This window comes from Macaca fascicularis, chromosome X (genome assembly GCF_037993035.2).
Source record: "Macaca fascicularis isolate 582-1 chromosome X, T2T-MFA8v1.1".
Taxonomy (NCBI): domain Eukaryota; kingdom Metazoa; phylum Chordata; class Mammalia; order Primates; family Cercopithecidae; genus Macaca; species Macaca fascicularis.
In genome coordinates this window covers 56,486,118-56,512,684 of record NC_088395.1, presented here as the reverse complement: position 1 = coordinate 56,512,684, position 26,567 = coordinate 56,486,118, and the positions used below count along the sequence as shown (strand labels likewise).

The 26,567-nt window shown below is 38.2% G+C and overlaps 1 long non-coding RNA gene across 2 annotated transcripts in view; it reads left to right on the top strand.

The window, feature by feature from the left end:
• The window catches only part of LOC135969353 (uncharacterized), a 98,461-nt gene that overhangs the window by 51,836 nt on the left and 20,058 nt on the right, over window positions 1–26,567 (top strand). Inside the window, exon 1 of one of the 2 annotated variants that reach the window (XR_010584541.1) lies at window positions 8,855–10,225. The exons of the other annotated variant lie outside the window; for it this stretch is intronic. This is a non-coding gene — a long non-coding RNA (uncharacterized lncRNA). Of the gene's footprint in view, window positions 1–8,854; window positions 10,226–26,567 lie in introns of those variants that run through there. 2 annotated transcript variants of the gene reach the window in all.

Sequence of the window (26,567 nt, the reverse complement as noted above, 5' to 3'; positions counted from 1 at the left end):
AACTGAACAACCTGCTCCTGAATGACTACTGGGTAAATAACGAAATTCAGACAGAAATAAATCAATTATTTGAAAACAATGAGAACAAAAACACAATATACCAGAATGTCTTGGGCACAGCTAAAGCAGTGTTTAGAGAGAAATTTAAAGCATTAATGCCCACAGAAGAAAGCAGCAAAGATCTAAAATCAATACCCAACATCAAAATTAAAAGAACTAGAGAAGCAAGAACAAACAAATTCAAAAGCTAGCAAAAGCCAAGAAATAACTAAGATCAGAGCAGAAATGAAGGAGCTACAGACATGAAAAACCGTTCAAAAACATCAATAAATCCAGGAACTGGTTTTTTGAAAAAATTAAAAAATAGACCACTAGCCAGACAAATAAAGATGAAAAAACAGAAGAATCAAATAGACACAATAAGAAATGTTAAAGGAGATATCACCACTGATCCTACAGAACTACAAACAACCATCAGAGAATACTATAAACACCTCTATGCAAATAAACTACAAAATCTAGAAGAAATGTATAAATTCCTGGACACATACACCCTCCCAAGACTAAATCAGGAAGAAGTCAAATCCCTGAATAGACCAATAACAAGTTTGAAAGTTGAGGCAGGCCTGGTGCGGTGGCTTATGCCTGTAATCCCACCACTTTGGGAGGCCAACGCAGGCAGATCATGAGTTCAGGAGACTGAGACCATCCTGGCTAACACAGTGAAACCCTGTCTCTACTAAAAATACAAAAAAATTAGCCAGGAGTAGTGGTGGGCGCCTGTAGTCCCAGATACTCGGGAGGCTGAGGCAGGAGAATGGCATGAACCCAGGAGGCAGGCTTGCAATGAGCCCAGATTGTGCCACTGCACTCCAGCCTGGGTGACAGAGTGAGACTCCATCTCAAACAAACAAAAACAAAAACAAAAAAAAGAAAGTTGAGGCAGTAATTAATAGCCTACCAACCAAAAAAAAAAAAAAAAAAAAAAGCCCAGGACCAGACAGATTCACAGTCAAATTCTACCAGAGTTACAAAGAGGAGCTGTTGCCATTCCTTCTGAAACTATTCCAAACAATAGAAAAAGAGGGAATCTTCCCTTACTCATTTTATGAGACCAGCATCTCCTGATTCCAAAACCTGGCAGAGACACAACAACAACAACAACAAAAATTTCAGGCTAATATCCCTGATCAACATTGAGGCAAAAATCCTCAATAAAGTACTGGCAAACTGAATCCAGCAGCACATCAAAAAGCTTATCCACCATAATAAAGTTGGCTTCATCGCTGGGATGCAAAGCTGGTTCAACATACACAAATCAATAAACGTAATCCATCACATAAATAGAACCAATGACAAAAACCACATGATTGTCTCAATAGATGTAGAAATGGCCTTCGATAAAATTCAACTCTTCTTCATGCTGAAAACTCTCAATAAACTAGGTATTGATGGAATGTGCCTCAAAATAGTAAGAGCTATTTATGACAAACCCACAGCCAATATCATACTGAATGGGCAAAAGCTGGAAGCATTCCCTTTGAAAACCGGCACAAGATAAGGATGCCCTCTCTCACCACTCCTATTCAACACAGTATTGGAAGTTCTAGCAAAGGCAATCAGGCAAGAGAAAGAAATAAAGCATCTTCAAATAGAAAGAGAGGAAGTCAAGTTGTCTCTGTTTGCAGATGACATAATTGTATATTTAGAAAATGCCACCGTCTCAGCCCAAAATCCTCTTATGCTGATAAGCAACTTCAGTAAAGTCTCTGAAAACAAAATCAACATGTAAAAATCACAAGCATTCCTAAACACCAATAATAAATAAACAGAAAGCCAAATCATCAGTGAACTGCCATTGGCAATTGCTACAAAGAGAATGAAATACCTAGGGATGCAACTTACAAGGGATGTGCAGAACCTCTTCAAGGAGAACTACAAACCACTGCTCAAGGAAGTAAGAGAGGACACAAACAAATGGAAAAACATTCCATGCTCATGGATAGGAAGAATCAATATTGTGAAAATGGCCATAAGGCCCAAAGTAATTTATAGATTCAACGCTATCCCCATCAAGCTACCATTGACTTTCTTCAAAGAATTAAAAAAACTACTTTAAATTTCATATGGAACCAAAAAAGAGCCTGTATAGACAAGAAAATCTTAAGCCAAAAGAACAAAGCTGGAGGCATCACACTATCTGACTTCAAACTATACTACAAGTCCACAGTAACCAAAACAGCATGGTACTGTTACCAAAACAGATATATAGACGAATGGAACAGAAGAGAGGCCTCAGAAATAATGCCACACATCTACAACCATCTGATCTTTGACAAACCTGACCAAAATAAGCAATAAAGAAAGGATTCCTTATTCAATAAATGGTGTTGGGAAAACTGGCTAGCCATATGCAGAAAACTGAAACTGGATCCCTTCCTTACACCTTATACAAAAATTAACTCAAGATAGATTAAAGACTTAAACATAAAACCTAAAACCATAAAAACCCTAGAAGAAAACCTAGGCAATACCATTCAGGACATAGGCATGGGCAAAGACTTCACGACTCAAACACCAAAAGCAAAGGCAACAAAAGCCAAAATTGACAAATGGGATCTAATTTAAAGAGCTTCTGCACAGGGAAAGAAACTATCATCAGAGTGAACAGGCAACCTACAGAATGTGAGAAAATTTTTGCAATCTGTCCCTCTGGCAAAGAGCTAATATCCAGAATCTACAAGGAATTTAAACAAATTTACAAGAAAAAAATAAACCAATCCCATCAAAAAGTGGGCAAAAGACATTCACTGACACTTCTCAAAAGAAGATATTTATGCAGCTAATAAACATATGAAAAAAGGCTCTTCATCACTGGTCATTAGAGAAATGCAAATCAAAAACACAATGAGATACCATCACATGCCAGTTAGAATAGTGATCATTAAAAAGTCAGGAAACAACAGGTGCTGGAGAGGATGTGGAGAAATAGGAACACTTTTACACTGTTGGTGAGACTGTAAATTAGTTCAACCATTGTGGAAAACAGTGTGGCGATTCCTCAAGGATCTAGAACTAGAAATATCATTTGACCCAGATATCCCATTACTGGGTATATATCCAAAGGATTATAAATCATGCTGCCATAAAGACACATGCACATGTATGTTTATTGAGGCACTATTCACAATAGCAAAGACTTTGAATCAACCCAAATGTCCATCAATGACAGACTGGATTAAGAAAATGTGGCACATATACACCATGGAATACTATGCAGCCATAAAAAAGGATGAGTTTGTGTCCTTTGTAGGGACATGGATGCAGCTGGAAACCATCATTCTCAGCAAACTATCGCAAGAACAGAAAACTAAACCCCGCATGTTCTCACTCATAGGTGGGAACTGAACAATGAGATCACTTGGACACAGGAAAGGGACATCACACACCACGGCCTATTGTGGGGTGGGGGGGAGGGGGGAGCGATAGCATTAGGAGATATACCTAATGTAAATGATGAGTCAATGGGTGCAGCATACCAACATGGCACATGTATACATATGTAACAAACCTGCACATTGTGCACATGTACTCTAGAACATAAAGTATAATTTTAAAATAAATTTAAAAATAAAAGATAAAAAAAGAGAAGACATTTATGCAGCCAACAGACACATGAAAAAATGCTCATCATCACTGGCCATCAGAGAAATGCAAATCAAAACCACAATGAGATACCATCTCACAGCAGTTGGCATGGCGATCATTAAAAAGTCAAGAAACGATAGGTGCTAGAGAGGATGTGGAGAAATAGGAACACTTTTACCCTGTTAGTGGGACTGTAAACTAGTTCAACCATTGTGGAAGAGAGTGTGGTGATTCCTCAAGGATCTAGAACTAGAAATACCATTTGACCCAGCCATCCCATTACTGGATATATACCCAAAGGATTATAAATCATGCTGCTATAAAGACACATGCACACATATATTTATTGTGGCACTATTCACAATAGCAAAGACTTGGAACCAACCCAAATGTCCATCAGTGACAGACTGGATTAAGAAAATGTGGCACATATACACCATGGAATACTATGCAGCCATAAAAAAGGATGAGTTCATGTCCTTTGTAGGGACATGGATGCAGTTGGAAACCATCATTCTCAGCAAACTATCACAAGGACACAAAACTAAACACCGCATGTTCTCACTCACAGGTGGGAATGGAACAATGAGAACACTTGGACACAGGAAGGGGAACATCACACACTAGGGCCTGTTGTTGGGTAGGGGGAGGGGGGAGGGATAGCATTAGGAGATACACCTAATGTTAATGACGAGTTAATGGGTACAGCACACCAACATGGCACATGTATACATATGTAACAAACCTGCACGTTGTGCACATGTACCATAGAACTTAAGGTATAATAAAATAAATAAAATAATTAAAAATTTAAAAAATAAAAATGAAAACAAGAAAATGTCAGCTTTGTTCCAATCCAGTCTTTTTTAATGGCATTTTTATTCTTTCTTTTGTGGCACTTGTCTTCTTTTTTATATACAATATTAGAGGTGTTGTTGCAAACTGCAGAAATATTACTGGATAGAATGGGCACTTTGCCCAGTCCTCAGAAATGTAATTCAGTACAATGTGGTTTCTGTGTATTCTTAGAAGTGGGGAGGATGTAGTGATTAAGAGGCTTTTTTACCCTTTGAAAGGAACCGATTTGCATAGAGCAAGAGGCTTTTTCTCCGGAGGTGGCTACCCCTCCTCTGCACCTAAGCTGTTTTTTTCTCTTTTCTCCACCATGTCAGGAGTTCACATAGCCTTGCAAATACAGGGAGCTTTTTAATGAGGTTTTTTTTTTTTTTTTTCTCTCTCTCTCTCTTTTGGGAGGCACCTTACTAGGCCAAGTCCCAAATTTACAGGACTTCCTTTCTCTCCCTTGTTTGAGGAGGGTCTGGTTCCACAGCTTCATCTTAGCACTCTTATTATGAAAAGGAAGCAATGGAGGAGAAGCCCTGCTGGCTGCTGGCTGCAAATCTGGTGAGGGCAGCCTGGGACTTAATTTAAATGAATCCATGCACCCTCCGGAGGCACCTTTTTGTCCCAAACTCAATTCCAAGCTTCACATTTAAGCCTTAGTAAGGAAAACTAGATCTGAAGGATCCAAAGGCAGGCAACAATGGAAGCCAAGGGGTGCAGAGTAGTGAGTATATTAGTTTGTTATCACGCTGCTAATAAACACATACCCAACACTGGGTAATTAATAAAGAAAAACATGTTCAGTGGACTCACAGTGCCACATGGCTAAGGAGGCCTCACAATCATGGTAGAAGGTGAAGGAGAAACAAAGGCATGTCTTGCGTGGTGGCAGGCAAGAGAGCATGTGCAGTGGAACTGCACGTTTAGAAAGCCATCAGTTGTCATGAGACTTATTTACTATCACAAGAACAGCATGGGAAAAACCTGCTCCCATGATTCAATTCCCTCCCACCAGGTCCCTCCCACAACATGTGAGGATTTGGGGAGCTACAATTCAAGATGAGATTTAGGTGGGGACACAGCCAAACCATATTAGGTGGCACAGGGAGTGAGCAAGACTAATTTCTGCTGATTGGGTTCCCACTTCATGGAAGACAGCCAAATTCATATTCATGGCATAGATAAAGTCTAGGAAACTCAAAGTTTACTTGTAGAAGAGAGGATAGGCCAGCGTGTAAGAGAGTGCAGATATTTCTGACCTATATGCCTCTGTGTTACATGGGCGAAGGCTGCATTGGCACCCATGGTCGGCACCTGCTAAGGTCGCTGGGACTCAGAGATATAAGGACAGAAGATAAAAGGGAATGCCATCTTTCTCTCCCTCGTACACCCTGGGTATTTTCTGGGAAGGGAAAGGAACTAAGGGACATCTTTTTTCCCTCTTTCCAGACGGGTAACCAACCATCTTCAGTCTGTGCTTCTCTCAAATGCCTTCTTAATCACTAGGACACCTTTGGGGGGGGAAAAAAAGCACGTTCTTTTTCCTGTTTTTTTCGTCCCTCTCTCCTCTCTTCGTGGATGGGTAATTGAGCCTCCATACCGCAGGACACTCCCCTTGAATGCATCCCCCAAACAGGGAAAGTTTAATTTTCCCAAACCTTAAAATACTTCGCTTAAAATTGAAGTGGGAAAAAATTACAATTCTACCTGAGCAATCTCCTGAGGAAGGTATGCAGATAACCTCTTTGTCTGCTCCCACTTCACAGGGCTCCAGGGTCAATAGGACTCCATAGCTCAGGGGAAGGGAACCCAGAAGCCTGACATAGCAACGTGTAAACATTTTTTCCAGTCAGGCTTCTGGCCTCTCTCTCCCTGTGCAAACCAATTGAATGAATGGTATAAATCACTGCTTATATCTATTGCAAAGTTTGACTAATGGTATAAAAGGATTTATGAGGCTAGTTGTAAGCTGTAGCCAATCTGGTGCCCTTTGTATGACTTTCTGTATGATTCTGTTACAAGGAGAAATACCTTAGAATAGAACACAGGCTTAGGACTCCATAAGCCCACTAGCAAACTGGTCAGTAACAAACTTTGCTGAAAGTCTCTGAAACAAAAAACTGGATGAGGTTTCCCTCTTGTATGTCCTTGGGAGCTTGACCTTGTCACCACATGGTATACTTTCTTTTGGTCTCTGCCACTTTACAATGGTGGCCCACATTCAATCCTGGCTTAAGGAAATGAGTACTTTCTGGTTAATAACTATGTGACTTTTGCAATTTGCTGATGTTTTCCCCCTCCATAAACAACTTTCGGCTTCCTTTTAAAAATCTTCCTTTCTTTGAGCTATCTTTAAAGATTCTAGATTTTGTAAAAACTGCTTATCACCTCTTTGCAAATACCTCGTACACTCATGGTTAAGTCATAACCTTAGTTGAGGCTTGTTGGCTTCACCTGTAAGGTTACTTCTGGCAAAGTTCAAAAGCCAGAAATATGGGCCGCTTGACCTGGCTAAAGTTGGGTGATAAGTGTCATGCACGTCCGTGTGAAGAGACCGCCAAACAGGCTTTGTGTGAGCAATAAAGCTTTTTAATCACCTGGGTGCAGGCAGACTGAGTCCGAAAAGAGAGTCAGTGAAGGGAGATAAGGGTGGGGCCGTTTTATAGGATTTGGGTAGGTAAAGGAAAATTCCAGTCAAAGGGGGGTTGTTCTCTGGCGGGCAGGAGTAGGAGTCACGAGGTGCTCAGTGGGGGAGCTTTTTGAGCCAGGATGAGTCAGGAAAAGGAATTTCACAAGGTAATGTCGTCGCTTAAGGCAAGGACCGGCCATTTTCACTTCTTTGTAGTGGAATATCATCAGTTAAGACTGGGCAGGGCATTTTCACTTCTTTTGTGATTCTTCAGTTACTTTAGGCCATCTGGGCGTATATACGTGCAAGTCACAGGGGATGCGGACGTGCAAGTCACAGGTGAATACATGCAAGTAACAGCGGATGCGGATTTGCAAGTCACAGGGGATGTGATGGCTTGGGTTGGGCTCAGAGGCCTGACAATAAGGAATGTAAAAGGATGTTTTTGAGAGCGCTATGGTTAAAAGTCAGCTTAATTAAAAGGGATAACTGAGATATAGCTATACTTAAAATGGCTTTATGTCTTTTATCTTCTTGGATCTTTCTTGCTGGAAAAAGTTTTTTTTTTTCTTTCTTCTCAGTCAACTGAATTATTTTTCCCCATTTTGTCTTGCCACTCTTAATGCACACATGAGATAACTTCTGATAGCCTGGGGCTGCTTGGGAAAAACAGAAGATGCCATAGGTCCCATTTCGGAAAAAAACAAAAACAAAAACCTGTTTTACTCATGGAACACCAAGAATTAAAAGTGGATAGATCACTCTCAAAATTTTTGTTTTCCAGCTAAACCTGCTTATTAGGCCCCTGGAAACTTCGTGTTTTCCTAGCCCTGTTTCTTGAAGGTCTCCACCCTAAGGCCAGTAATCCAATTAGGAGATTGGCAAATGAAAAATCTCGTAACTACTGGATCTTCTGCTGTTGTTATGCCCAGACCGTTTATTCCCCGAAGAAGACCACCAGAGTCCAGAGTCAAAGCTAAGCAGCAAGGATCTTTATTACAGGTTCGAACCTGGAACTCTCCCTCGCTCGTGAAACGAGACGGGCAGGAGAGCTCTCCCACTGAGCTCCGAGCAGTGTTATATAGTCTAAGAAAAGTGGGCATAGAGTTATTATACAAATCAGATATATGATTGGCTAGTGTTTGAACAAGGCGATTTGGCTAACTATGATTGGTTCCCGCCATTTCTGATATTTTGGTTCAAACTTTGAGGCGGGAGAGCAGGTTTATGGGCAGCAAGAGTTTATCTTACTTAAACACGTCTTGTGACCTTGCCTCAGAACTTACAAAATCTCTGGTACGTGCAAAACAAAATCTCTGGTACGTGCAGAAAACCAGGTACTCACAGAACTTACGAAATCTCTGGTTTGTGCAAAGATTAGAGAGCAGAACAAGGGTGTAGCGGGTGGGGGGCGGGTACACATCTATCTTTGTGTCCTTTCACTGTCTGTCTCTGTAGTTGTATATTTGTTATGTATGTAATGTTGATATAAAAAAGCTCTAATTAATTGGCCTAGAGAAAAATAAGTGATTAGATCAAATATTTTTAAAGGAAAAATAGAAGCTGCAGTGCCTTTTAGTTCACATAACTCTAATCTTTGAAAAACAAAAGCAATTTTAAAGATTATTGGTAAAATACAAATATCTTCAAAATGTAAATATGTCATCTAAATTACACAGGTTCAAAAGTAGGTTTCCTGTATGTTTTAAGGTTATAAACTGCTTCTTTGACTTTTGAAAACTGTTACACTTGCCTGCTTAACAATTTGGTAAGGACTGGGGACATATGGAGGTAACCACAACCCTAACTATGCTAGAAAGAGTCAGATCCTATCTATATCTAGTACATAATTACAATAACTTACCAAGTTTTACACTAAAATGAACACTTGCTAAGAGTTACCATTATAACATGTAATTGAGAGTACTGAAAATAGATTTTCAGGCAAGGTGTTTAAGGAAAGTAAAATGTGTTTTTAGTAGATTATAAGAAGGCAGGGCAATGTAAATTTTTGCTTACTTTGGAGGGTTACAAGATTGTTTTAAATTAAATAAGATAAAGCTAAAGGTTTGAACAAGTTGTGGAAGGTTTGTAAAAATTAATCTTGTAAAAGAAATTCTGTGCATGAACAATTGAGTAAATTCAAAAGGATATTATTTGTTTTTTCCATAAATTGAGCACCAGAATAAAAAAAAAAAACAAGGTTTTTTAAGGCACTGATCTGCTTTTTAACAAAAATTTGTAAAGGATTATAAAAAGTTTATAGGAATCTCACCTCATGGTCAAACTGGTTAAGACTGGATTGAATTGTCTGTGAGGTTTCATTAAAAAATTGGGGTTGACATTAATAGTAGAACAATGTAAGGGTGAAATTTGGCTTTCTCTGTTTTGAGAAAGATTTTCTGTAAAAAGAGTTTTGCAAGATTTTCATGTAATATTAAAAGATAATGAATGATTTTTATTTGCCTTGCAAATAAACTACCAAAAAAGGAAGAGAAAGACAAGAGACAGATTGTTTGGAAAGCCAAGTCTTCCTTCTTAATAAGTAAAGTTTAAAGAAATTTTTTGAGCCATCATTTTTGCTAAATAAGTGACTTATGATAATCTGGAATTCAATTTCACAATATCAAGTGTTTTAATCTTATAACGTGTTTAGTTACATGGGATTGTCAAAATAAAAATAATGTTTAACCTTCTTCAGGCTATATTTTAGTGAATAAAATTAATATATTCTCCAAAATTTTATGAGATTTCTAAAATTCTAATGTCTGAGTATATGCTATCAATCATAATTAGGGTTATTATGTTAGGTTATTGTAAACCACAGAAATGACCAAATTCCTTTGTCAATCATGTTTTTAACTGTGACTACCCGAAAACATTCTGTCATTCACGGACGATTGTTGTCTTGTTTGATCTTTTTCAAAAGATGGTTTATAATCAGTTATGGAACTTTGAGGGGTGCTCTTAAATGCAGATTTCTGATAACTTTGCAGATTGTGACATTGGAATAAAGGAAAACAGGACTCATGAACAACTAAAATACTCATGAATATCAATCAGAACAAGAGTTAACCGAATGCACTGAACTAATAGAAAGCTAAAGTAATCTTTTCTAACTTTTTGCTTTAAATGTTGCTAATCCTTCATTTTTTCAAAGTCAGGAAAACGTATTTTGATCTATTTACAGCATTTAAAAATTGAGTAAGGTATACTTCTGTGAACAAAATTTGGAACATATTCATTTCTCTCTGCCTGTTTTCTCCAGAATTTGGAAACTACTTGTGAGTATTCTCAACTTATGGCAATATAGTTATTTGAAAAAGTACAGTAAAATTTTATTTCTTTTCCAACAAGATGCAATTGGAGAAACTGGTTGTTTTACCAAGGCTTTGACTGGGAAGGTGTGCTTTCCTTTAAGGAATCAAACTTGACTTAGCCAATAAAAGCCCCTTGGGGAAACTGGCCTAATATCTTGTCTATACAGTCCCTGTACAGGGTTCCTAACCTGTGGTGAGTGAGGAAGGTTACTTTCTAACTGGCCAAATGGCTACACATACTTTCCCAAAGTAACCAAGGCAAGGTCAAAACCTTTACTGATTGGTTTCCAAAACCACTTGGCTTCCCCCATTCCTTGGACCTTTATTCATTGTCATTTTTTCTTTTAATATTTGGTCTTTGCCTTTTTAATGCTCTCATTAAGGTTATATCTTCCATACTACAACAATTCCATCTTCAGATGATTATGCAATCCTAATACTGGCCTGCAACAGCAACTTCAATTTACATGGGGACTCTTAATGGAATCTGGCCTTCCCACCCATAAATGAGTTTTTCGTGACACTTCATTCCTTTTTCATGAAAGAGAGCAAGAAAGGGAAAAACACAACCTATTCTATCAATTCCCCCTTTCAGCAGGAAGTATTCACAAAGACTTGATGCCCCTCTTCACTGTGCTGCTTTCCCTTTCTTGAGACCACAATAGGCAGCAGGTAAACATGATCGTGGGGGAATATAAATGGTCAAAAAATTTGCCAAGGTACTTATCGGGGGAAAATGAGGATAGCAAAAATCACCTGGTGACCATCAAGCAGGCCACCCAGAGACAAATCTCCTTATCTGAGGAATTTAGAAATATAATGAAGACAGCAAAAACTCTCAGGGGACTATCAAGCAGGCCATCTGGAGACAAAAACTTCTTATGGGAGAAATTTATAAGTAATTAGACTTCCCTATTATCTAAACTTGGCACCTGGTCCTATGCCTCTTTCAACTTAAAATTTATAAGTAACTAGAATTTCTATACATCTCTGGAATGTATGCATGCCAAAACTCATTGTGCAAACCCTTGCTGACGTTAAGGTACCAAAATGTCTACAACTGTAATCATTTATCATGTAAATTACCATTCAGCTCCCACTGTAAGGTCCATAGATGCTCCTAAGGAAAATCCACCATGGTGCACTCAGTCCTCTCTTTCTGAGGCACCCAGCTGCTCTCTTCTGCAGCATTCTTTCTTTCTGATAAAACTTTCCTTTTTCAAACCTATACTGTCATTGGTAAATTCTTACCAACACACAAGTCAACCACTTCCTGATGCCAGGGCTGTGGCATCTTGCCCAGCAATGCCTACATCAGAAAAGTATGAAATCTTCAAATAAGCAACCTAACAATACATCATAAAGAACTAGAAAAGCAAGAGTAAAACAAACTTAAAATGAGTAAAAGAAAAGAAATAATAAAGACTAGAGCATAAATAAATGAAATTGAAATAATTAAAAAATACAAAAAAATCAATAAAATGGAAAGTGTTTTTGAAAAGATAAAATTGACAAACCTTTAACCAGACTGAGAAAAAAAGGGAGAAGACTAAAATAAAAGAAAATAAAATGAAAAGAGAGAAATTAAAACTGGTACTTCCAGAAACTTAAAGGATTATTAGAGGTTATTATGAGCACCTATACAACAATAAATAGGAAAACCTAAAAGAAATGGATAAGCATATAATATACCATGATTGAATCATGAAAAAAATCCCAAACCTAAATAGACCAATGACAAGTAACAAGATTGAAGCCATAATAAAATGTTTCCCATCAAAGAAAAGCCTGAGACCTGATGGCTTCCCTGCTAAATTCTACCAAACATTTAAAGAAGAACTAATGCCAACTCTACCCAAAGTATTCCCAAAAAATTGAGGAAGAGAGAATACTTCTAAACTCATTCTATGAGGTCAATATTGCCCTGATACCAAAACCAGACAAAGACACAACAGAAACAGGAACACAAAAAGAAAAGAAAAGAAAGATACAGGCTGTAAACCAAAAATAAAAGTTGAAGGCCTCTGCGAACATCTGAATGGACTCCCTCCTCAGCCAGGGCACCCAAAAATTCATCCTGAAAAACTGGCCATGACAGGAAGTGGGAGTTAAACATACCTCATAATACCCCTCCAGCATTAACATCGACACAGACCCTAAGTCTGATAAGAAACATTTACAGTCTATTCTCTCTAAAGTCTGCTACTTGAGGCTTCATCTCCATGACAAATCCTAGTATTTCACAACGCTTTATCATAACCCATTCATTTTTATTGATAACTCTTTCAACCAATTGCCAATCAGAACATGTTTAAATCTACATATGACCTGATATCCCCACCCCCTCACCCCACTCCCCACTTCAGCTTGTTCTACCTCTCCAGATTGAACCAATGTAAATCTTATATGTATTATCTCCCTAAAATGTATAAAAGCAAGCTGTACCCTGACCACCTTGGGCACATGTCATCAGGACCTCCTAAGGCTGTGTCATGGGTGCATTCTTAACCTTGGCACAATAAGCTTTCTAAATTGACTGAGATCTGCCTCAGATATTTAAGGTTCACAAATTGGTGACCAATGGAAGGACACTGAGTGGAGATGGCCCTGACCTTTTTTTATTTTTTATTTATTTTTTTTAGACGGAGTCTCGCTCTGTTGCCTAGGCTGGAGTGCAGTGGTGTGAACTTGGCTCACTGCAAGCTCTGCCTCCCGGGTTCACGCCATTCTCCTGCCTCGGCCTCTAGAGAAGCTGGGACTACAGGCACTCCCCACCACGCCTGGCTAATTTTTTGTATTTTTAGTAGAGACAGGGTTTCACCGTGTTAGCCAGGATGTTCTCGATCTCCTGACTTTGTGATCTGCCCACCTCGGCCTCCCAAAGTGCTGGGATTACAGGCATCAGCCACTGCTCCAGGCCAGCCCTGACCTTTAACAAATCCCCTATCAGTGCTTGGTACCAGCTTGAGCTATCTTTATGGCTCAAACCAATAGAACAATTTGCTGAGGCCTGGGAGCTTTCCTTCCTCCAGGGAATCCCTGATCTTCCAAAATTTGGTTCATATCCAAAGTTTATTTTGCTGTGCAACTCATTTTCTGGAGTTTTACTTGCTTTCAACAAGGAAGGGAAGTTTTTCTGCTTTTATGACAAAGAAGACAGGTAACTCCTTTCTGGAGATTGAGTTTCCTTCCAATAAGGAAGGTAAGCTTGAGCTTTTTCCTGCTTTGAAAATGGTAGAGAACAGTCTTCAGCCTGAGATCCATTCCTAGGTAAGTAGCTGAATTAGGTTTTGTCTTGGCTAAAGTTAGGATTAACAACCAGCTTGTCTTAATTTCTCCTTATTTTTAGAACACTCAGTAATCATATTTTTGTGTTATTTTGTCATTGTTTATTCTGCTCTTTCTTCCATCAGATTTCACCAACTCTACCTGACTTGGTCAAATCCGAATGAGGATTCCAAATTATGTGGTATAAGCCTCTGAATTTGATAAAATTTCTCACAGCTGCAAAAGAAACAAAACAACACAAAACAAAATCGTGTACTTTCTGTGTTTGCTTCCTGTCTTAAAAAAATATTTTTTTTGTTTACTTTGGTTCCACCTTATTTCTCCTTTCTCTTTTGCCATCTTTGGTACCAAGAAAATTCTAGAGAAGGCTTCTAATGACTGAACTTAAAGAACTCAGAACAAAGTTGCCACTCACTTCTTTTTGGGGTACTCTGTTTTCTCTGTGGAGTTTCAGGAGTCATGGGCAGATTCTTCTTAGATCTAAATGTCTGCTTTCCTGTATTGTGTTACCTGACATATTTGGCTTTTGGATGTACCAGATATTACCTTGTACTGTAAGAGGATTTGTCCTTGGTATGTGTAATGGCAGAAAATTGCTACAAAGTTAGGGGTGGCTGAGGACAATTTACAGGAAGTTGTCTTAGCTGTTTTTTTTTTCTTTTCTTTTCCTCCTAGGAAGTTGTTGTTTAAGATCCTAATTTTAATATAATGGTACATTCTAAAGAGTCTTCTCCATTGCCTTCTCTCCTGAAATTAATCTTGATTCACTTGTCTGAGCATTTGTGTGAGGAACCGAACTGTCACTTTTGTGGATAAATGAAAGACTGAGTTTTCTCAGCTCCAAAGAGAAAAGACATTTTGCTCCTCCCAGCCCAAAGGCATCTCTGGGTGAATGAAGGCCAAGTGGGTTTGTCTGGGGGTTGACCTCCCATGACGTGCAGTGACCCTATAGGAAATCCCCAACAAAGTTAGTTTAAAAAGGCTCTTCCAGGAAGCATATATAGGAGCTGGTCATTCTGTGCTTTGAGCCCTCTTGGAGGTGCTAGATCTTTGGAGAGAGAAACTGAGACACATAAGAGGGTAGAAATGACTCAATGGTGAAACACTGTCGAGTCCCACCCACAGACAGCACACTTCAACCCACTCCACTAAATTCTAGGCCACAAATAATCTTCTAACAACAACAAAAAGAACAAGGAGAATGATCTTTCAGACACTACATTGGTTTTATGGCACTTCTACTTGCAGTGTTTGTGTAAAATGGACATATTATGGTCTTTTAGTGCACAATTACATCAAGGAAAACTCAGAGCCCAAAGTTTGACCTGCAACTATTAAGTTCCTAAGTTCTCTATCTTTCTGCATTTTTTTCTGCCTACTCTAAGTCTGTTGTTCCTTTTCTACTGAGATAAAATACACTGTTTGCATCCATTTCTTTTTGTTATTGTTTTTGCAAACCAATGAGTTTTTATTAAAATCTTATGGCCGTAATTCTAAAGTAAAAGCTATAGAATCTTTGTATGAGGGTGTATTTGTGTGTTTATGTGCATAAACATGCGTTTTCTTATGTGCTTTTGGCAACAAGATACCAAATTTGGCTTAAACTTAGAGTACTCATAAATTAAATAATAAGCTTAACTGCTTTTTAAGTTCACATTATTTAAGTAAAATCTCTAATAATCTAGCTGTAAAATTATTGGTAAAGTAATATTAGAAATGTCTTCAGAATTTTTATTAATAGCATACATTTTTGTTTATATTTATTGATCAAGAGATTTTATATTTATCCCTGCCAAATACTATAAGGTGTCAAATTTGGCGTAAGTGTTATTAAACTATAAGCCCAGCCCAAAACAGAATGTTCTTTGCTTGTGTAATGTTTGATAAATAAGACATTAATATTAATTTAATGAAAAGAGCTGAATCTTGAATTATTTGGCAAAATAATCATATATTTAATGTCAACATTCTTACTTAGGTAGACATTTGAAATTCGCAGGCTATAAAATGATTCATAGGAAAAGAAATTTAAGTGATGACTATCACAGTTTTTATAAATAATTTAGGTAAACTATTGAAATAAAATAATTAGGTAAATCTAATGGGGTAAGTACTTGTAGACAAGCATTATAATCTAGAATCAAAAGTTAAATTAAATAGTAGGTACTTCATTAATTATCTGGGTAATTTACAATTAGAAAATTCTATTGTAGAAAAATATTCTAACATAATGTGTGTGCTTGTTAAAAGTTGAATATTTTTTGTCTAATTAAAAGCTTACTTAAAGGTTTTGTATAAAACAAGGTAAAAGGAACCAGGAAATAAAAAAGATGCAAAGAAAGTTATAGAAATAAAGAAGTATTTTTGGTAAGAAAGCTTACAAGAAAAGGAATTTATGTGAGAGACTTACATGGTGAATTTTTGTCCTAAAATAAAATAACTGAGCTGTTCAACAAGGAGGGATATTTAGAACAAACCAGAAAGTCCAAGCATTTCGTGAATGGTCTAAGTCTTAATAAAGTTAGTATAAAAGGAATTTATAAAAATGTTCTGTGATGAATTGGCTATAATTTTAAAAAATTATAATAAAGAGTTTTTCTAAAAAATTGGACTTTATTATTAAAAATGCACTTTTTAAATTATACTTTAGGTTCTAGGGTACATGTGCACAACATGCAGGTTTGTTACATATGTATACATGTGCCATGTTGGTGTGCTGCACCCATTAACTCATCATTGACATTAGTTATATCTCCTAATGCTATCCCTCTCCCCTCCCCCCACCCCACAATAGGCCCTGGTGTGTGATGTCCCCTTCCTGTGTCCAAGTGATCTCATTGTTCAATTCCCACCTATGAGTGAGAACATGCAGGGTTTAGTTTTCTGTTCTTGTGATAGTTTGCTGAGAATGATGGTTTTCAGCTGCATCCATGTCCCTATGAAGGACATGAACTCATCCTCTTTTATGGCTGCATAGTATTCCATGGTGTATATATATGTGCCACATTTTCTTAATTCAGTCTGTCATTGACAGACATTTGGGTCAATTCCAAGTCTGTGCTATTGTGAATAGTGCCGCAATAAACATACATGTGCATGTGTCTTTATAGCAGCATAATTTATAATCCTTTGGGTATATACCCAGTAATGGGATGGCTGGGTCAAATGGCATTTCTAGTTCTAGATCCTTGAGGAATCGACACGCTGTCTTCCACAATGGTTGAACTAGTTTACAGTCCCACCAACAGTGTAAAAGTGTTCCTATTTCTCCACATCCTCTCTAGCACCTGTTGTTTCCTGACTTTTTAATGATTGCCATTCTAACTGGTGTGAGATGGTATCTCGTTGTGGTTTTGATTTGCATTTCTCTGATGGCCAGTGATGATGAACATTGTTTCATGTGTCTGTTGGCTGCATAAATGTCTTCTTTTGAGAAGTGTCTGTTCATATCCTTTGCCCACTTTTTGATGGGTTTGTTTTTTTTTCTTGTAAATTTGTTTGAGTTCTTTGTAGGTTCTGGAAATTAGCCCTTTGTCAGATGAGTAGATTGCAAATATTTTCCCATTCTGTAGGTTGCCTGTTCACTCTGATGGTAGTTTCTTTTGCTGTGCAGAAGCTCTTTAGTTTAATTAGATCCCATTTGTCAATTTTGGCTTTTGTTGCCATTGCTTTTGGTGTTTTAGACATGAAGTCCTTGCCCATGCCTATGTCCTGAATGGTATTACCTAGGTTTTCTTCTAGAGATTTTATGGTTTCAGATGTAACATTTAAGTCTCTAATCCATCTTGAATTAATTTTTGTATAAGATGTAAGGAAAGGAATCCAGTTTCACCTTCCTTTATATGGCTAGCCAATTTTCCCAGCACCATTTATTAAATAGGGAATCCTTTCTCCATTTCTTGTTTTTGTCAGATTTGTCAATGATCAGATAGTTGTAGACATGTGGTATTATTTCTGAGGGCTGTGTTCTGTTCCATTGGTCTATATCTCTGTTTTGGTACCAGTACCATGCTGTTTTGGTTACTGTAGCTTTGTAGTATAGTTTGAAGTCAGGTAGCATCATGCCTCCAGCTTTGTTCTTTTGGCTTAGGATTGTCTTGGCAATGTGGGGTCTTTTTTGGTTCCATATGAACTTTAAAGCAGTTTTTTCCAATTCTGTGAAGAAAGTCATTGATAGCTTAATGGGGATGGCATTGAATCTATAAATTACCTTGGACAGTATGGCCATTTTCCCAATATTGATTCTTCCTATCTATGAGCATGGTATGTTCTTCCATTTGTTTGTGTCCTGTTTTATTTCATTGAACAGTGGTTTGTAGTTCTCCTTGAAGAGGTCCTTGACATCCCTTGTAAGTTGGATTCCTAGGTATTTTATTCTCTTTGAAGCAATTGTGAATCAGAGTTCACTCATGATTTGGCTCTCTATTTGTCTGTTATTGGTGTATAAGAATGCTTGTGATTTTTGCACATTGATTTTGTATCCTGAGACTTTGCTGAAGTTGCTTATCAGCTTAAGGAGATTTTGGACTGAGACATTGGGGTTTTCTAGATATACAATCATGTCATCTACAAAGAGGGACAATTTGACTTCCTCTTTTCCTAACTGAACACCCTTTATTTCTTCTCCTGCCTGATTACCCTAGCCAGAACTTCCAACACTATGTTGAATAGGAGTGGTGAGAGAGGGCATCCCTGTCTTGTGCCAGTTTTCAAAGGGAATGCTTCCAGTTTTTGTCCATTCAGTATGATATTGGCTGTGCATTTGTCATAAATAGCTCTTATTATTTTGAGATGAATACCGAATTTATTGAGAATTTTTAGCACGAAGTGCTGTTGAATTTTGTCGAAGGCCTTTTCTGCATCTATTGAGATAATCATGTGGTTTTTGTTTTGGTTCTGTTTATATGCTGGATTATGTTTATTGATTTGCATTTTTTTTTTTTTTTGAGACGGAGTCTTGCTCTGTAGCCTGGGCTGGAGTGCAGTGGCCAGATCTCAGCTCACTGCAAGCTCCGCCTCCCGGGTTCAAGCCATTCTCCTGCCTCAGCCTCCCGAGTAGCTGGGACTACAGGCGCCCGCCACCTCGCCCGGCTAGTTTTTTGTATTTTTAGTAGAGACGGGGTTTCACCATGTTAGCCAGGGTGGTCTCGATCTCCTGACCTCGTGATCTGCCCGTCTCGGCCTCCCAAAGTGCTGGGATTACAGGCTTGAGCCACCGCGCCCGGCCGATTTGCATATGTTGAACCAGCCTTGCATCCCAGGGATGAAGCCCACTTGATCATGGTGGATAAGCTTTTTGATGTGCTGCTGGATATAAGTATATATTAAAAATATACTTATATAAAACTAAAGAATTGGTTAAAACAAGATTTTATTTAAAAACAATGAGTTGCTCTTAATGCAAGAAGCTTTTAATTTTTAAATTCTATAATATTTCCATTTGAAATTATTCAGATTGATATCTCAGAAGCTCTACCCTGCTGCTTCTCTCTTTTGGGAAAGCTTGGCATGGTAACTCTCTCCTTCAACTTTCAGGGTAATGTTTTATTTATTAATAATCTAAAATAAAGGAGAAGATTTTTGAAAACAACCAGATTAAAAATCTTTTGAATTTGTTTTTGTCTGCATGTCTGTTTTATCTGTATGTTTATATGTGTCATGTGGAATTAATTTTTACTATTAGACTATATGAAAGAGCTCTAATCATTCAACTTAAGGAAAAGTAAGAGCTTATGAGACTGATAGAAGCTAGCTCAGATGATTTTTAATTCACATGACTTTGGCAATGTTTGGTAATATTAATATGGTAAATTTAATATCCAAATTATCTCTAATAGTTTAAAATCTTAAAGTCATGTTAAGTAACCTCTGGTTTTTTTTCCACTGGGAATTTGGGTTACTAAAAGTTAAAATACTAGGAGCATAAAAAGTGTTTTGGGTGAAGTTTATAAAAAAACAAGGATGTGGTTTTTGCTAAAGAAAATGTAATACTTCTTCTTAGTTCAGAGACTATTTAAGATTCACTTGAAAATGAAGAAAAATTATACAAATAAAACTAAATGGTTAAAAATTAAAGTTAAGCCAGGGCAACAAAAGTTACCTCTGAGACCCGTGGTTACCAACAAGATAGTCACTGTTGGGCAAGGACAAAACCAAGTAACTATTAAAACCAGAGGGTATAATGTAAAGGAATTGTTCCGTTTTGTAGACTGGTATCATTAGCTGCTTGAGAAACCTTTACTATAATAGATTGTAAAAGTAACCACTTTAAGGACAAAATCCTTAATTTTAAATGTTAAGAAACGAAAGCTTATTTGGGTTAATGCAGGACCCACTATTCAACAATCACTGATGACTATATGTGATCCAAATGAACAGAAGGTTTTTCCTGAAAGAACAGCCTAGTGGATCATATAAATGCCACTGTAAGGTCTGTTTGCCCTGAGAACGGGACTGTTCAATTCTTTCTATAAAATAACAAGTGAAACACCCAAGATGAAGCAATAAGATGCTTCATATGCAAGTTATGTGGGACTGGCTTTACGATGACTGGGATATTCTCCCATCAAGTATGCCTATTACCCAGGTCATGGTAAATTTGGAGGTTAAGGGGGCCCCTTTTACATGGGTACCTCTCCCACAGAATCATAAGACTGTTTGAGAAGCCTTATAAAATTTGCTGTCCCTCATGGGTCTTACAGATGCTTAAAGAACATTGGGGTAATTAACAGTGAAAAAAAAAATAGAGGGAAAAAAAGGAGTCAAAGGACTCATCCCAGAGGATGATAGAAATTTTATTTTATTGTTATTCACTATCTGCCCCAATTGAAACATTAAAAAAAAAAAATCAGAAGGCAAAGGTTATCAAGAGAAAGCTGCCATTGCCTGGAGCAATGGTGTGATAAATTAAAATAAAAAAACTGACAGAACAGCCTGTGTCCCTGGGCTCCTCCTCCTCCTGCTGGGAATCCAAACCCTTTTTCACCAGGAAAGGTAACATGATCTGGGGGTTGAAAAGAAAAGTTCCTGGGACCAGAACATTAAAAACACAGGTTAATAGAATTATGACATTTGAGATATTTAAACAGACTTTATGTAAGGTAGTGGTGACCCCTTTACCTAAAAGGTCTTATGAAAATGGGTATTGTATCTAACTGGGAGATATTTCCTCTGTTTAGTACTATAAAACTGAAGGCATGTCAATCTGCTCTTTGAGAAATATTAGTTGGACACACTAAATGGGAACTAGTAAGATTATTTGAACCCACAAAACATAGGGCAGAAGCTGGAATGCTAGTTGGGACAAATTCTCCACTTCATAGCCTTTTGTGGAATATTTATTGGGGTGTACGGCAAAAGACAGTGAGTTCTTCCCAAAAACAACTACTGGACTGGATAATTTCCACTTAAGGGACATTTACAGCCATGCTATGGAATGTTAACTGAAGCTACTCGTATGCTAATGGAAATAATGGTGTCCAAAAGAGTTCCACGATAAAATAAAAGTGGTTTACATAGGATCATGCTACCTGGGGATACAAGGAGATACTTCTGAGAAGCGAGCCTCTTTTCTCTCTTGGACTGATTCTAATTATGTGAGGAGCTGCTATATTTTGCAGTGTCTGATAGACAGCTCTCATGAGCTCTTTGGCATATAAATGGCAATTTCAAGGTGAACAAACCTCTTGCCCAGAAACCTGCTGCTCTGGTTAAAGAAGGGTCAAAATTTTGCTTCTTTTAAGTTATTTATATTAATAGTTTAGATCATTTGGGTGGAGTGTGTTATTGTAAGCAAATTAATATTTTTCTCTGAGTTCTCTAAAATTCAGATTGTGATTTTATGACAATACAGTTATTTGCATAAGTTTAGTAAGAGTCTTTTAGAACTGAACAATTGGAGACACTGGCTATTTTACCATGACTTTGACTGAAATAGCATATTTTTAGGTAAAGTTCCAGCAAAGCCAACTTAAAAGTAGCCTATTGAGGACTAAACTCTGATTATTTATCTTGCCCAAATTCCTGCCTAAGGGGTCTAGAGAGTCATGCCCTACAAACCATAAATTCTCATCAGATGGGTTTTATTTGACCCTGTGTATTGTGACTTATTTTCAATCTGACTCTGGCGTAACATCATGAGACAAGGAAAAAAAATTTAGCCTCAAAATATATTTTGTTGCCATACCTTGAAATTGCCCTGGAAAGTCTCTTGTGGGAAAAATCCACGTTCTATAGATAATTCCCTTCCCCCTTTGTTTTCCTTCCTTTTCAAATCCAGGAGATAATCAACTAAGAGCCAGGCACTCTTTTAGGTCCAATTTTACATTTTACGACCTGCTGTCTCTCTGAAGTCTGCTATCTGAGAGGTTCCTCTGCAAAATAAAACTTGGTCTCCACAATCCTTTATCTTAACCTGAACATTCCATTCCATCATCCCAGGTCTTCAGATAAACTCAACCAATTGTCAACCAGAAAATGTTTAAATGTATCTATAGCCTGAAAGCACCCGCTTTGAGTTGTCCTGCCTTTCTGAACCAAACCAATGTATTTCTTAAATGTATTTGATTGATATCTCATGCCTCCCAAAATATATAAAACCAAGCTGTACCCCGACCACTTTCCGCACAAGTTCTCAGGCCCTCCTGAGGGCTGTGTCATGGGCCATGGTCACTCATATTTGGCTCAGAATAAATCCCTTCAAATATTTTACAGAATTTGACTCTTTTCATTGACAATAATCTGGCACCCAAACACATTGGGCCTCAGAGAAGACTCAGGATTCCCAAAGGAGTTGCCCCAAACCAGAGCTAAGTTACCATCAGGGGCCCACTGAAGCCTCACTGAGTTCGAGTTTCTCCTCGAGTGGAGCTGGTAAGTCCTCCTGAGCCCCGGACCTCCCATTTTGGTTGATGGTCCTTGATTTATTCTGAGCTGGTTTTTTTCTCTCTCTTTTCTCCTAGGAAGTTGGTTAAAATCTCAATATTAGTTTCAGAGGTGCGTTCAAAAGGGTCTTTCTCCATTGCCTTTTCTCTCAAAATTAATCTCGATTGGCTTGTCTGTGCGCACTTCGCATGAGAAAGTAAACTATTATTTTTCATAAGAAAATGAGAGACTGAGTTCCTCAGCTCTAAAGAGAAAGGGCACTTTGCTCCTCCCAGCTGAAAGGTGCCCTTGGGTGACTGGGAGATTGATCCCCCGTGACGTATAGTGGCCCTATAGGAAACTCCCCAGCAAATAGTAATTTTTAAAAGCTCATCCAAGAAACTCATATAAGGGCTGATCACCTGGCGTTTTGAGCCCTCTCAGAGGTGATAGACCTCTGAAGAAAGAAACTGAGACACGTAAGAGGATAGAAATGACTCAGTGGTGACACACTGTAGAGTCCTGCCCACAAGTAGCACATATCGATAAACCACACAAAAACCTTAAACCACAGGTCAGTTCCTCTTTAAAAAAAAAAAAAAAAAAAAAAGAGTGAAAGAGGGGATGGGAAATTAACCCTCCAAAAAAGAAGAAAGTCAAGGAAAGCAGCACCCTATGGGCACCCCAGCTGGGTTTATGTTTAATGATTATGGTGCCTTTACTTGCAAGTATTTATGCAAATGTGCAGATCTTACTAAAGATGACCTAGGTTTAAGGTTTCCAAAATAGGAAACTTTTGATATCCCTAAACTGGTTTTTCTGCATGCTAGATAGGAAAATTAGGCTCCCAAATCAAAGAAAATGAATGGGAATCATACTTTAGCTGGCACCTAGAATCATCCAAAAGAGGGAACAATAAGCTTGCCTCTCTTCATGAAGTTGATAAAATAAATTTTTGAAACCGTCTCAGATTTAAAGAAATTAGTAGAAGCCACTTCTGAAATCAGTAAGACTCCAGAAACTCTCTCCCCTTCTGCTCCTCCTGACCCTTTGCTCTCTGAACTTCCTTATCCGGACAATTTCATTTTTCCTCCTCCTTCCCCTACTTCCTTACCTCGAGCCACAGGGGGACCAGAAATGGCCAGAGAAAATAATATAGTAGTTGCTCCTTTTAGAGTAAAACCCACAGGCAGAGGGGGTCCTAACATGATATATACCCCCTGGACCAAATCAGAGTTAAAGGCCCTAGTATATGGATTCCCCAATCCGACCAAAGGTCCCTTTGGGTTTGCTAAGGCCATTCAATTAATGCTTAAGACTTATGATCCAGAGTTCTCTGAACTATGTCAGCTGATTGAATCACTGGTCCCCCAAAACAAAACTGAAGAATGGTTTAGAGTAGCAGATTGAAAACAGCCATTAGAAGATTTTGATGAACTAGATGCAACTGGAAGGGAGAAATCCAGAGAGCTTTGCAATCGCCTTTGTGAAACTATACCACAGATATTCCCCAAGGTTATAGATTGGGCAAAGGTGCAACAATGTAAAATATGCCCAAATGAAACCGTGTCTGATTTCTATATCAGGTTGGAAAAGGCATTCAAATGGTTCTCAGGAATACCTCCTGAAAACTTTGAGCATGGTAGAAGTGACACCTTACTAAATTCTGGGTATATTTAAGGTTTACATAAGGAGTTAGCAACCCTAATAAAGAGGAATAATGTGGCTTGGGCTTCCTTGTCCACTAGCCACCTAGTCACCCTAGCTGACCAGGTGTCACAAACAATCATTAAAAAAGAAAAGGAAACAGTCTTTAAAATTATGAGTTTACAACTCGGTAACCAAGTTGGGAGTTTGCAAAGATCTCTTGGTCCCCAGAGATCTAAGCAACCCCAAGAGGAAGCAATTTGCCACTATTGCAAAAAGAAATGACATTTTTAAAAAGAATACAAAAAACCTAAATGTGTGCTTGCACAAAGAGGGCAAAGGGCTCCAGAGGAAGGCACCAGAGCAACTCAAAAATCAGAATAGGGATGCTTCGAGGGAATAGAGAGGGTTTTCCCCTACTTCTAATTAAATACTTTAGGAGAAGTAGAAATATCCATAAATGGGGAAAATACCAAAGCCCTTGTCATCACTGGTGCTACACTGTCAGTCCACAACTCTACCTTGATTAAAAATGCTCTTCCTCAGAGTAAAGTAAAATTCCAAATGGCAGGGGTTTGAAACTCTTCTACTATAACCTTTAAATCAAATCCCTTTCAATTTCGATTAGGAGAACTAGTGGGGCATCACGTTTTTCTTATAGTAGATAGTGCCTCCATACACCTGTTGGGACAGGATTTCCTAGAGACCCATAATGCTCACGTCTCATTTTCACAGAAGAGAGAAATGATTCTCAACTTTGGAGATATAGAAGACTTATAAAAGCCCACATGTATGCTTGTGAAAGTTAATCAAGATTCTGGACAAGAAGAATCTAAGGTACCAGACTCCTTATAGGCAAACTCTTCCAAAGATATTGGGATAATTAAGTCAGCACTTCCTATAAAGATAACCTTAAATAAGTCCAAACCCTTGCCAAATGTAAGGTAATATCCCCTTAGACCTGAAGCCTTACTAGGAATCAAACCAATCATTCAGGACTATTTAGACAGAGGACTCATAATACCCTGCACCAGCCCTTGCAATATACCAATCCTCCCAGTTAAAAAGTCAATGGGAAAGGCTGGAGATTTGTTCAAGAGCTAAGAGTTATAAATAAAATAATAATTCCTAGACACCCTGTTGCTCCTAACCCCCACATCTTACTGTCCAATATTTCTGTCACTGCCAGCCACTTCTGTGTTATTGATATATGTAGTACATTCTTTAGCATACCTGTAGAGCAAAATAGCCAGTATCGTTTAGCTTTAACTTGGGAAAATTGCCAATACACATGGACAGTCTTACCCAAGGGCTACTCTGAAAGTCCTACTTATTTTTCTCAAATACTTAAGTCATATTTAGATGACAATGAATTTCCAAATTAATCTACTCTAATTGGGTATGTGGATGATGTATTGTTGTGTTTATCCCCCCTACCAAAATGCAGAGAAGATACTGTCCACCTATTACAACAGCTTCCTCTAAGGGACACAAAGTGTCAAAAGATAAATTACAATTTTGTCTCCCCCAAGTTAAATATTTGGGAAATATGATTTCCCCAAGAGGGCTATTAATAAACCCTGAGAGAATCTCTGCTGTTATGACCTTTCCCCTGCCCAAAATTAAAAAGCAATTGAGAGGATTCTTAGGGTTAATGGGCTATTGCAGGAGTTGGATTCCAAACTACTCCTTAATGGCCCAACCCCTACATAAAAAACTAAAACAGACCCAGCCAGACCCAATCCACTGGGAAGAGGGGGAGAAACAACACAAACATCTAAAACATGCTCTCACCCAAGCACCTGCGCTAGGCCACCCCAATTATAGTCTTCCCTATTCCTACTTTGTAAATGAAATAAATGGAAATGCTCTAGGAGTATTAACTCAAAAACATGGTGACAATCACAGACCAATTGGTTATTTCAGTCAACGGTTAGATGCAGCTGCAGGGGGCACCCTCCTTGTATAAGGGCTATATCAGCTGTAGCCACCTTATGCAAAAACATCAAAGAATTTTTCCTAGGGTCCCCTCTGACCATCTATGTCCCCTACTCTGTGAAATCTCTTCTAAGCTCTCACCACATTCAACATTATTCTGTTGGCCGCCTCACCTCTTATGAAGTGCTCCTGCTTTCTGCTCCCAACATCACCTTGAAGTGCTGTAACACTCTTAACCCTGCTACCCTGCTCCTCCTTCTGGGTGAATAAAAGGAAAAGAAACATGACCACAATCTATCAACTAATATCTTAATCTTTCCTCCGGAAAATTTACAGGAAACTCCGATTAAGAATGCCGAATTAATTTGGTTCATGGATGGCTCTTATTTAAG